The sequence below is a fragment of the Mus pahari genome, chromosome 3 (assembly GCF_900095145.1).
Source record: "Mus pahari chromosome 3, PAHARI_EIJ_v1.1, whole genome shotgun sequence".
Lineage (NCBI taxonomy): Eukaryota > Metazoa > Chordata > Mammalia > Rodentia > Muridae > Mus > Mus pahari.
The window spans coordinates 155929877-155942130 of record NC_034592.1 but is presented as its reverse complement, the minus strand read 5'-3'; the positions used below and the strand labels follow the sequence as shown (position 1 = coordinate 155942130).

General features: G+C 47.5%; 1 long non-coding RNA gene across 9 annotated transcripts in view; it reads left to right on the top strand.

The window, feature by feature from the left end:
• Positions 1 to 12254, top strand: part of LOC115063618 — an 80064-nt gene that overhangs the window by 14803 nt on the left and 53007 nt on the right. The gene's annotated exons all lie outside the window — the stretch shown is intronic.

The window sequence follows — 12254 nt, the reverse complement described above, 5'->3', positions numbered from 1 at the left end:
ACTCACCTGTAATCAAAGAACTCAGGAGTTCAAGGCCAGCCTCAGGTACATGACCCCGTTTCAACAGAAAAGACAGATAACCAGTCTTAGGGGAATGTTTGAGACACATTAACTCCAAAAGGGCACTTTCTTTAATTTTGTTAGGAAATTAAGATGGAAATAACTTTCCCTTCAGGTGATTTAATAACATTGAAAGTGTTTTGCACACGTGTGAGTGGGAAGATGCTGTCTGCACTGCAGTGTGAGTATTGAGCTCACATGAAGGTGGCATGCCCAGCGCTGCTTCTCTTTGCTTCCATTTGGCATCAGTAGTGACCAGTGCAAAGCTGTCCTGGGGATGTGGCTGTGAGCCTGACTCTGCTGTGTATAAGACTAAGATTACAAATCCTGTTTTGAAAATAGACAAAACTCCCTATATATAATTCAGAGTTGCTACTATTTCAGGTCAATTTCGATAACTTTTAAAACTGGCTCCTGTCTTTCCCTTCTTTACATATTATCTAATATCAATTATCAAATTTTCACCCTACTATGCCCATTGTTAGAGTGACTGACACTTGACAAGTTAATCCATACATACTGAATGTTAGCATTCATTTTACATAGCAGTACTATGGTAGTTTTGACCTGTTTTCTGTATGTCTGTCAAACAGAAGCGTGTTAATTAGAGTCAGTGCTTGCTGTATGCCTCCCTTCCCCAGCGTAGCTCCCGTAGTACAGGCTGCATGCCACACCTCAAGTTGGTTTTCTGAAGGCGAGATTTTCGACTTTTTCAACACTGCCCGACAGTCTGAATATTGCCAATCAAAGCCTTGAGGGACTGATTTCTACAGAACTGGGTTGACGTGTTCCAGGTTCTGTATGTTCAAGTATTTAAAGGCCTCACTTTGGAGGCAGAGCAGGCCTTGGCAGGGCTGCTGCTGTGTGTGAGGTGAGGTGCTAAGTTCACAGTGGACAGAAAAGCCCCTTTCAGCCTGTGTGTGGGGAGCGCCTCTCCCTTCAGACTAGCACATGCCCTTTCAGGTGGCAGGGAGAAAAGAGTGGCTGTCTCTGACCATGTGCCTGGCTCCTTTGAAGAAAGAGGTTTCTAAGCAGGGCCACTCGGTGCGGCTTGCTCTTTCTTCCAGCATTCGTTGTCCTCCGTGGGTTTGTGCCCTTTTTTTTTAACCTGACAGTGCCTTTGTTTCATCTCATCCTGAGGGCAGTACCACTGGCTGTCAAGCCCTGCATTGGAAGATTTCCCTCCCAGGCCTTGGGTGATGCAGCTTCAGCCTTGCTTCCTTCACATTGTGTGAGGAGAGGGCAGGCCGCCACCCCTCCATGTGTGGAGTCCTCTCTGCTGCCTCCACAGTGCAGGCCTTGGTTCTGGTGTCCAGTGGGGAGATGTTCCGTCTTCATGCTGTTCGCTGAGATCTCAAGGTTTGTATGGCTCTAATGAGATTTGGAGAATTTTGTAATCTGCGGTGAATTTTAGAATTTCAGATGTTGTTTTCAATTCTAGAATTACTTTTTGGTACCTTTTAAATTGAAAGAAAAATCTTGTGTATGTATGTGTGTTTGTGCATGAGCATGTGTGAACACTGGCACACGGAGGGGTTAGAGATGCTCTCCTGCCCCACCTTGTTTGAGGCAGAGTCTCTCTTGCAGTGTGAGGTTATGTCGTGTGCCCCAGGCCAGCTGCCCTGCGGGCTTCTGGGGCCGGCTCCTGACTTTGTTTCCCATCTGTCACCGGAGTGAAGGGATTGCAGACAAGCCATCATGTCAGCCGCATGACTTTGTGGTGACACGGGCCACCAGGCTTGAGGGGCTGCCCGTCTGACCCGTGGGACCACTTTTTCCTAAGGACTATATTTTTGTTGAGATTCTGTTTCTTTTCACAAATTATCGATACCTTTATGTTATAAGTGTAAGAATTGCCATAAAACTCTTTATAATCCCAACTTGTGGGTGCTCTTAGTCTGTTCAGGGTTTTGCTTACGTTTTCCCATTTTCTCCAGACATTGGGGTGCTATGCGACATAGACCTTGTGGGCTCCAGAGTGGTTTCTGTTTCTCTCACTTAGCAGACACTTCAGTCCACTAGGCAGAGATAGAAGACCATCTTGTCTTTCTGCATTGTCTTCAGCCTTCCTGTGCTGCTTGAGGTTCCCACAGATTCATGACTCAGCCACCATGCCCAGGCATTGGGAGAACTTAATACTGAGTCTTCTCTCTGAATTTCTCCTGGAAATCCTCTCCAACCCTTCCCCACACTTCTAATGCTGTGGTTAGCCTTGAACTCTGCGGGAGAAGCATGAACAACACTAGCAGTATATTGTAGTTAGTGATTTAATAATAATAGCAGTAGCTAATATTTTTCAAGGAAATTGTTGTGTCAGGAAGAACAAACTGAAGGCCCAGAAGGAACCATATTCACTGACAGACAGAGAAGGGTTTAGTAAATAAAATAGCTGCCACCGGTACTTAATGGGCAGACTCTGAGAGAAGGAGACTCCTTGTGAGGGAAGGGCTCTTTTCACTGCCTTGTTAAGTAATAAACTACTATTTGTCTTTCCTGAGATTGGCCGTTTGGGATGAGGGTCTTCAGTTCATCAACAGTGAGAGCCAGAGAAGGGAGGAGGGGGAACCATAAGGCTGTCTCTGTACCATGGCTGTACAAAGCAGATGCTTGCCGGGAACTCCACCCTGATAAAGCACCTAGTAAAGGACTGACTACCAGAGGGGGGGGAGGGGGAGGGAGGGAGGGAATGGGGAGAGAGAGAGGGAGGGAGGGGAGAGAGGAGAGAGAGAGAGAGAGAGAGAGAGGAAACCACACAATTACTGAGGCACTCTGAAATAAGATGTCATCAGAACCTAGTGAATTTCTGTTTACAAACTCTCTTCCCAGAGTCTGGTGGGAGAAGTTGCTCAGGACTTGGAAACAGATCCACACTTAACAGAGTACAGCTTCCATGCTCTGCAGGAAACAAATGGGGCATATAGGGCCGACCTTTTCGAAAATGCCAACCTGTAAGCAGGTTGTTTAAATCTCAGCACTTCAACTTTGTAGCAATTCTAAATAAATCCTCGATGTGCCTGGATGCTGCAGTGCTTTGGCTGCTTTTAAAAGAAGTAGCTCTCCTAGGGATGGGAGGAGTGGGGTGCTGGGGCTGTCATGCAGGAAGTCCCAGCTGGCAGAGTAGTGCCATGTGCAAGCGCGCGCGCGCGTGTGTGTGTGTGTGTGTGTGTGTGTGTATGTACACACTCACACACAGGGTCAGGCCTCTGATTGGCGGGGATTTCTACCTCTGCTTGTTGTCTTCAGCTCCATGTCCCTGTATACCAGTGTCTGTCTTGGTCCTCTCTGTAGTAGTCCTGAAAGTGGTGGTGCTCATCCAGAGGAAAGGGCAGGCCTACTGAGGCTGTGAGGCCCCGCCCCTCTTGTTGATTGGCTGGGATCCATCTTCGTGGGGCCATCGGCCCTGGACCCTCACTGCTCCTTCTTCTCTTTGCATGTGGTGCCCCACGGTATGGACTATGACTTTTATTAATTATTCAGTTGTACTTCCTCAGGTTGACTATCCATCTTTTCTCCAGCCAGTATCTCTTCTCTCCCTGGGATCTCTTTTAGGATCCCGTTGGACTTACCTGAGCCCTCAGCTCCCCATCTCCAGCGTCCTAATTGTCCTGTGCTGTTGCCTTCATCTCTCTGTGCAGTGTTGTGGGTAATTTGTCAGATCAATCTTCCAGCTCACTAACTCTCTCTCGAGCTGTGTCTAAACTGCTACTTAAGCCGCCTACTGAAGTTTTAATTAGAGTCCCCATTTTCACACCTAAGGTTCTTTTCCTGCCTGCCCCTTGCCTGCTCATGCTTCACTGTGGGGGCTACCATTGAAGATGCTGTTCATTCTGAATAGGCCCTCCCTCCCTCCCAGGTCTGGGAATGTTTGCTGCTGAGCTGAGGGTGCTAGTTTGTCCTCTATACCAACCCCTCCTGCCAGGGGTTTGCAGCCGCGTGCACTTGCAGAGCTGTAGGCCTTGGTTTTCTCTGAGGTACTTGAGTATGTTTCCACATCTTGAGTTAAATGTATTTTGTTGGGACAATTCTTCCTTTGCTTCTGTTGGGAGTGCCTGGGCTACTGAGGGATCAGGACAGCCACTCTCCCAGTGGCTCAGCGTGTGGCACCTGCGCTCACAGGTGTCTGTGTGCATGCTTCTGACCTTGGTCAGTGGACTGACTCCTCTTCCTGGCCCCTGGGCTGACCGACCGACTGCTTCTTGTCCTACAGCTGTTTGATATTGGTGTCTTGATTTCCTGGTTACTGACCATGATCTTCATCGATTTATGTCATCTGGGTGTTTCTCTGTCTCTGTGTCTCTCTTGCTTTCCGACAAGGTCTCACTCTGTAGCTGACCTAGAATTCACTATGTAGCCCAGGCTGGCCATCCTCCTGTCTCAGCCTCTCAAGTCGTGGGATTACAGGTGTGGGTGTGAACCACCCTACGTCTAGGCGTCCAGGTTTGGGCATCAGTTTTGCTGGATATGTGCTCTCTTTGATTTCCAGCTTCATTCCTGGACTTGGGAGAGCTCTCTCTCCCTCCCCATCTTCCTGGTCCTCTGTCTTCGAGTATGAAATGTCTGTGGTGTGGATGGGAGGAGAGGGGATTCCATTCTCATCAACTCTGTTGTTATGTTGTGGGAGATCTTAGTAACCGTTCAACTTTGTGGTCCAAAACCCTGGGGGATGGATAAACATGGCTGATGGAGACTAGCGATCAGTGTCGACTTACTTTGTTCCTGGGTGTCCAGCCTGGTCGGCTGGTAGCTTCCCAATGGCAGACTGTGGACTGAGACTACTCAGTGGTTTCCTAGTACCACTGGGGCAAATAGGGCTTCTGGCCAGCAACATAGGGGCTTGGCTTCCTGTATCTGCATTCTTCCACATCTTTACAGTGGGATGATGGGCTCCGGATGGCCACACCCTGTGGTTTCTATCTGCTATGCTTCCTCTGGATCCCAGCTGGATTTCAAAGGATGCTTGGGGTCCCAAAGTCACTTCATAAACACAGACCAGAGCATAGGGAGTCTCATGTGCTGAGTCGTTTTAGTTGGGCAGAGTGGCAAACATCTTGCCAATTTTAGCACATGGCAGGGAGGCTGGGCAATCTCAAGTTTAAGGCCAGCCTACATAACATACTGAATTCAAGCTTTATATAGCAAGACCTGACTCATAAGAAAACAAAGTTTATATGTAGCAAGACCTGTCTCATAAGAAAACAAAGTTTTTTCCTACAGGGTAACTCAGCAGCACATCCAGGTAGGGCTTGTAGCCCTGTGGGGCTTAGCCTGGGAGCAGCTGCAAGGCAAGGGCTAAGGGTCTTCTCTGTAGTGCTATTTGGTTGGTCGATTGATTCTCTCTCTCTCTCTCTCTCTCTCTCTCTCTCTCTCTCTCTCTCTCTCTCTCTCTTTCTCTCTAAGACAAGGTCTCACTGTATAGTCCTTGCTCCATAGGAGTAGATCCACCTACTTCTGCCTCCGAAGTACTTTTATTAAAAGCTCCTTTGAAGTCCCTTCTGTTGCTGATGTACAGTTTGCATTCAGTGACATTCCCCACTGTCTAATTTGTTGATGTGAGACTGTTATGCCGGGCTCTGCTTTCATTTCATCATTCTGGCTTGGGAGATGCCGAGAGGAGGATGAGGTCTCATTGTACAGCCCAGACTAGTCTGGAACTTGTAGCCCAGGTTGTCCTCAGACTCATGGCAATCCCCCTGCCACAACTTCCTGTGTGCTGGGATCACAGGCATGGGATCTGAGAGAAGGTTGTGACAGGACTGAATTTGTCGTTTTGTCGCACCGTGCCCTTTTTCTCCAGTGCTCTAGATCTTGTACTGTCTCTTGCTTTGAGTTTGTCTGGCTCAGTGTGAGTTAATGACCTTGACAGTGTGTGAGGCCCATGGCTGCCTTCTCCACATTGACTTGTCTGTTCTGTTTGCTGTGAAGGCTGCTCTTTACCATCCAGCTACCTTTGTGAGAACTGAACTGACTTCCAGGTTTGCAGAGCACTGTTGTCTGCCTGTCTGCTAAGTGGCGTGCTTATTCCTAAGCCAGTCTTGCAGTACCTCAGAGTCAGCCTTCTCCCTTTAAAGTTGCTTTGACTGGTCTAGACACTGTGAATTGCTATGTAAACTTAGCAGTGTATTGATTTCTACACAATCGATTGCCAGTTTTTGATTGTGATAGCACTAGGCTCATTGTTAAATTTGGAAGAGGTGAGGTTACAGTGTTGAGCCTCCAGTCCCTGGAGTACCTGAGCTCGCCTTGTCCTCTAGCACATCCATCATTGCTCTGTTGATTCCCACAGTTGATCCCTGCGAGTTTCCCAGTTTTGATGCTATCCCTATCCCAAGTGGTATTTTAAAAATTCGGGAGTTGGCAATTGGAACTTGGGTCCTGTGGCTTGTATGGCCAGCCCTTGCTAGACTGGTCTTCACAGTTGCTCTGTGCCTATCGTGTTGTGTCCCGCACTTTTGGAATACTTGTGTGCTTTAGCTACTATACTATGATATCACTGAGGTCTTTGGCATAGCCAGGCTTTGTTTGTGAATGGGGAGCTCTTGCTCTTTCCTTTCTAGTCTATCTGCTTCTGCCATTTTTTCCTGGTCTTGGTACCATGTATCATTTCTACAAATGTATGCACCCCCCAGTATGTCATTGGTGGTTTTGCATTAGACATAGGTTTTGTTCATCTTGCTGTTACTGTGTATGAGTTGCTTATGTGCATGTGTGTATGGGAGGAGCAGCTGTGCAGGGTCTATATGTGTGGGTCAGAGGACAGTTTTGGGCAGTCCATCCTCTTCTTCCATTGTGGGCTCCAGGGACACTCAAGTTGTCAGGCTTGCATAGCAAGTGCCTTCACCCTTGGAGCCCTCCCAAAGGCCCTGCACCTAGCTGGATTTTAGAGACCTTTGAATGAGAAACAGCAGCCCCCCTGCTTTTATTTTCCTGTTTCCATTCTTCTTACTGGAGTGGTTTCCAAGCTCCATCAGTGTCACGGTTTTTCTCAGTAAAGTCTTCCACTTCATATGCTCAATGCAGTCTGCTGGCAGTGTAGTGTTTGCCCTTGTTTGTCTTAAGGCCTTGTTTGTCTTAAGGCCTGTGTAGTGTGTCGTAAACACCCGTCTGGTTAAGAGCACCGCTGCTGAGGACCTGGTTCCAGTTCTCAGCTCCTACACTGTGCTGCTCACAGGCACACGCAGACTCAGAGTCTAAAACTCTTTAGATGTCAACACTACTTTAACTTTAGAAAGCTGTGACTCCAGGCACAGCCTCTGTCTCAGCTCTGTAGCCCTGTATTCCCAATTTCTGTTTCTTTTTCTTTGGTGAGAGGACTGCTCTTCTGTCCATTTCTGTACTTTGATGTCACCTCTCCCCCACCCCACCTCAAGCGCAGTCAAGGTTTTCCCTGTGGGTGCAGTCACCCCTTTTCAGAAGAGTACTTTGGTCACTGGGTTTTGGCCATTGAATGTGGCATGTGGCATGTCCCTGCTGCCATACACCTTTGTGCCATTTTGCACAGAGCAGGACTGTTTGAGTTTCTGAGTCTGTAGACTTGTAGCTCTTCTCAGATCACACTGCGGCCTCTCCTTTACTAGCCTTCCTGTAGGCCCCACCTTGTCTCCCCTCCCACACGCATTGCATCACCATGTATCTTATTTCTCACCATTTCTTCTTCTTCTTTTTCTTCTTTATTTTGGACAGTTTCCAGCATTAATTTTTAAATTTTCTTATTTTATGCGTATGGATGTTTTGCCTGCATATGTGCCTGTGAACCATGTGTCCCGTTTGTCTATGAGGCCAGAAGAAAGGGTTGGATTCCATGGGAATGGAGTTACAGGCAGTCGTGAGCTTCCATGTGGATGTTGGGACTCCAACTCCAGTCCTCCCGAAGGACAGGTAGTGCTCTAACCAGTGAGCTGGCTCTGCAACCCTGCTCTAACTACTGGGCCATCTCTGTAGCCTCTTGCTGTATCTTTTGTGTCCTCCACTTTCCCAGTCATCTGAGTGTTGGCTTATTTCCATTTATCTTTTGTTTTCTGTTGTATTTTCTCACTTAGATATGTGCTGGGCTCTCATTTGTAGTTCAGCTTTTCATGGATTATATGGAATATATATATTTTAAATATTCTTTTAACTGATGCTTAAAGAGAATTTTCTATTAATTCCATCGCCTCTGGGCAACTTCTGCATATTCTTTTTTCTGGTTATTATCAGCTTGGCTTCTTTTCAAGCTTGATAATATTCTTTTGCGTTCTAGACATTGAAGAATTTTGTGTGGTCTAAAGACCTTTTTAAAAAGCCATATAGAAACTTACTATTTCGGAAAGTTCCTAAAATATGTACATATCTGAATAGAGCTAAAATGGAGTTAATTTATAACAAGGAGCAGGAACTGAAACCTTCAGTACCAGGACGCAGGTCCCGATTTTTGAGTTGCTGGTGATGGGATTCTATACCCCCTCCTATTCATTGCTGGTGATGGGATTCTATAAACCCCTTCCTATTCATTGCTGGTGTTGCCAAGGCTTTGGCTACCTGCTTCAGAACTCAACAGTCAGACCCTGGTGCTGAAGACAGCAGATACTTGAGTCACAGGATGTGGAGACATTTAGCTGGTAGTCATCTGGAAGCTTCCTCCCTACTGGCTGGTGTTTATGTACTTGAGGGTACTGTGTACAGTATTGGAGAAGGAAAATTTGTCACCAGTCTCACCCAGATGTTAGTCCCATGAGATACAACAATGATCTGCCTGCCAGGTATGCATGCTGATACAAACAGTTTGGGGGGGCGGGGGATGGACCATGTCTTGATGGGATTTGAGACCTGCTCCATGAGATGGAACCTATACCTGACACTTTCAAGAACCTGTGACTAGAAATGTCATGGGCCCCAGGAAAACCTACTGTGACCATTTTCTTAAAGGAACATAGAAATAAAGTGGCTGTTGCTGAAATATTGCCGTACCCATAGATCAGCGCCTCACTCAACCCTCCTCAGAGAAGCTGCTTCTTGCAGTAATTTCCCTGAAGACTCACAAATGGTCAAATGCAGGGCGTGAGAGAGTGCCAGCCCTAAATGGGGCATCTCTGTCATACCCTCCCCTCAAGGCCCTGGGATCTATATGGAACTCGGAATGGAAAGAGTATAGGAGCCAGAGATGGAGGAGAGCAGAGATGGAAGAAACAGGGATGGAGGACAGCAGAGATGGAGGACAGCAGAGATGGAGGACGGCAGAGATGGAGGATGGCAGAGATGGAGGACGGCAGAGATGGAGGACGGCAGAGATGGAGGGCGGCAGAGATGGAGGACGGCAGAGATGGAGGGCGGCAGAGATGGTACATATCAGGGCAGTTGCACTATGAATGCAGCAGGACCTGCACAGTCTCAAGCCTGAAGAGCACCAGCATGGGGGAGTTGGGAGTGTGAAGCCCTACCCTGGCTGAGGAGCCGTTGACAGGGATTGATTGTTGGAGAGGAGAAGTATTTTCTGCAGTGGTATTTGTAACACTTGGGATAGTGACCCAACTCCCAGGAGCAGTCAGCCAGCACAAACGACACTTGATGTGTTTAAAGACAGACAGACCCACAGACTCATAGACAGAGAAAGCATGAAGTGAATAAGTAAGGGGGAAACACCTGAAAGAGGTATCAAAATACATTGTATGAAGTTTTAAAAAAAAAAAATACGAACATTAGAACATTTTAAACTGAACAACAGAAGAGTTTGTGTGATTAGTTGCTGCATCATAGGAAGTACTCAGTATGGGCAAATTATTCAATATCATATGACCTGTAGCCTTTATTCCCTGTTATATGTCTCTGCAGTGGGGTCATTCGTATTCTGCAGTGACAGCTCTTCTGAGGACTGCCTGCCAAGTTCTTTAGTTTTCTGATGAAAGTTTTTCTTGGGTGTATGAAAATGGCAAGTTCTCTGCCCGAGAACCATAGATGGGTCTCAAGGGCTCATGCATGTAAGGTTCTCCTTATGCCTGCAGGTGAGTCTCTGTGGGTTCCAAAGCCCTGAACGAGCCTCAGGGCTCAGGTGTGAGCTCTGTGTACTTATCAGATCCACAGCTGCTCCTACTCATGTGGGCTGAGGGCTGCAGTTTCTAGACCCCTGGGAGGGACGGTCATGTGGAGCTACTTAGCTAGCCAGTGATCCTGCAGAGAAATGGCATTTTAATATCCCCCACCCCACACCCACACCCACCCACCCACACACACACACACACACACACACACACACGCACACACACACAACTAATGCACACTACTTGGGCCTCGGAAGATAAACCAAATTACATAGTGTTTGTCCAGCGAGTGTGAGGACTTTAATCAGATCCCCTGCACCCACTTAAAAGCAGGGTGTGGCTGCTCTTGCCTGTAATCCCAGAGCCATGTAGGCAGAGACAGGAGGATCCCTGGGCATCGCTGGCCAGCTGTTCTAGTTGAATCAGTGTACTCCAGGTTCAGCAAGAAACCCTGCCCTAAAAACTAAGGTGCAAAAGCAGTTGAGGAAGATACCAAACATGGACGCATGTGTGTACGCACAAATGTATACTTTATTAAAATTCCGTCAGGCAGCTTAAACTTTTAATAAGCTCTGCTTTCTAACTAAAAGAGTTGTGAAGGTCGTGACCAGTGCTTGAGGGAAAAGTGAACGTGTAGGCCACGGCTAGCCATCTCCTCTACACTCAGTCACTCTGTTGGCCACGGCTCCCTCTCTGCCAGGTGGGACTCTTCTGCCTCTTCACACATGCAGTGTGACTGGCACAGACATCTAACTTTCAGTGCAGAGTCCAGCGGGGGCATTGGCACCTCTAGAGCAGGTGTCATTGATCTTCCCAGAACTAGCCAGGGAGGCAGGTCTCTTGCCAAAACTAGCCTCTGGGAGGCCTCGGAAGCTTGTTTCTTCATCTTTATTCTTTTTGGTCAGAATAGAAAGGTTCAGCAGGGGCTGGGGGCCAGGAGGGCTCTGCTGTGTCTTTTTCTCTTTGTTGTACACAAAGCCTACCGGGCTCTCTTTGAAACAGTGAGAGTTCTCTTGATAATTGGGTTTCAAATCCAGGTCCTTCCTGCACATCTTACCCTTCCAGTAGCTCCCTCTTCTCCAGCAGGAGTGAGACAAGATGGCCGCATAATAGGCAAAGTCAGCTAGAGTGAGGGTTTAAACAATGCTGTTATGTTTTACCTCTTAAGATTGTGTGTGTTGGGGCAAGTGTGCATGCATGTGAATGCAGATACCTACAGAGGGCAGAGGTGTCTGATTGATTTGGAGCTGGTGGTTGTAACCTGCCCGATGTGGATGCTGGGACACAGACTCTTGACCTCAGCAGGGGCAGCGCTTCCTTTAACCTGATACACCATCTTTCCAGCCCACTAGCAGATTTCTGGTTTTGTTTTTTAATTTTAGTTTTATTTGCATTGGTGTTCTGCTTCCATGCATGTCTGTGTGAGGGTGTCAGATCCCCTGGAACTGGATTTCAGACAGCTGTGAACTGCCATGTGGGTGCTGGGATTTGAACCTGGGTCCTTTGGAAGGGTGATGAATGCCCTTAACCACTGAGCCATCTCTCCAGCCCCTAGCAGAAAATTTTAACAGTGCTGTGTTGTACATAAAATGCATGTTTGTAGGCTGCTGTCACAGTCTGCACCAAGGCCTGGTCTAGGCACTGGGACTTCTTAGACAATACCCACCCAGGAGGCCTCACTTACCTTTTCAGACTCAGTTCTCCTAAGATTTGTGCCTAAAGACATGGGTGCAAAGATGCAGAATTGGCTCCATAGCAAAAGCAGGTGTTGCATGGTCTCAAGATCTGAGTTGAAAGGCAGAAGGAGAGAACCAACCCTTGCTGGTTGCCCTTTGGTCTCCATATGCAGGCTTGACCCCCTTACTACCACTACTACTACCAAATAAACTGTTATAAAAATACCAAGCCATGGATGTAAATCCTCATCTTCGCTTGTTTTATCCACACCTAACTTGGCCACTGAACTCTAGTCTTCCTTGACCCTCTGAAGCGTGCATGTTCAGGTGTATAGCTTTCTTCCGAAAGTCACATGTCAGTTTGCACAATGTCCCACTAAGCTATTTAACCCAAATAAAGAGGACAGCTGGCTTCCAGGCTTGGGAGCACAGTGCACAGAGATGACTGTGAGAATAAGTGTGTGCTTCCACTTCTGACTGGATAAGCCAGGTGCATGGCTGCTGGACA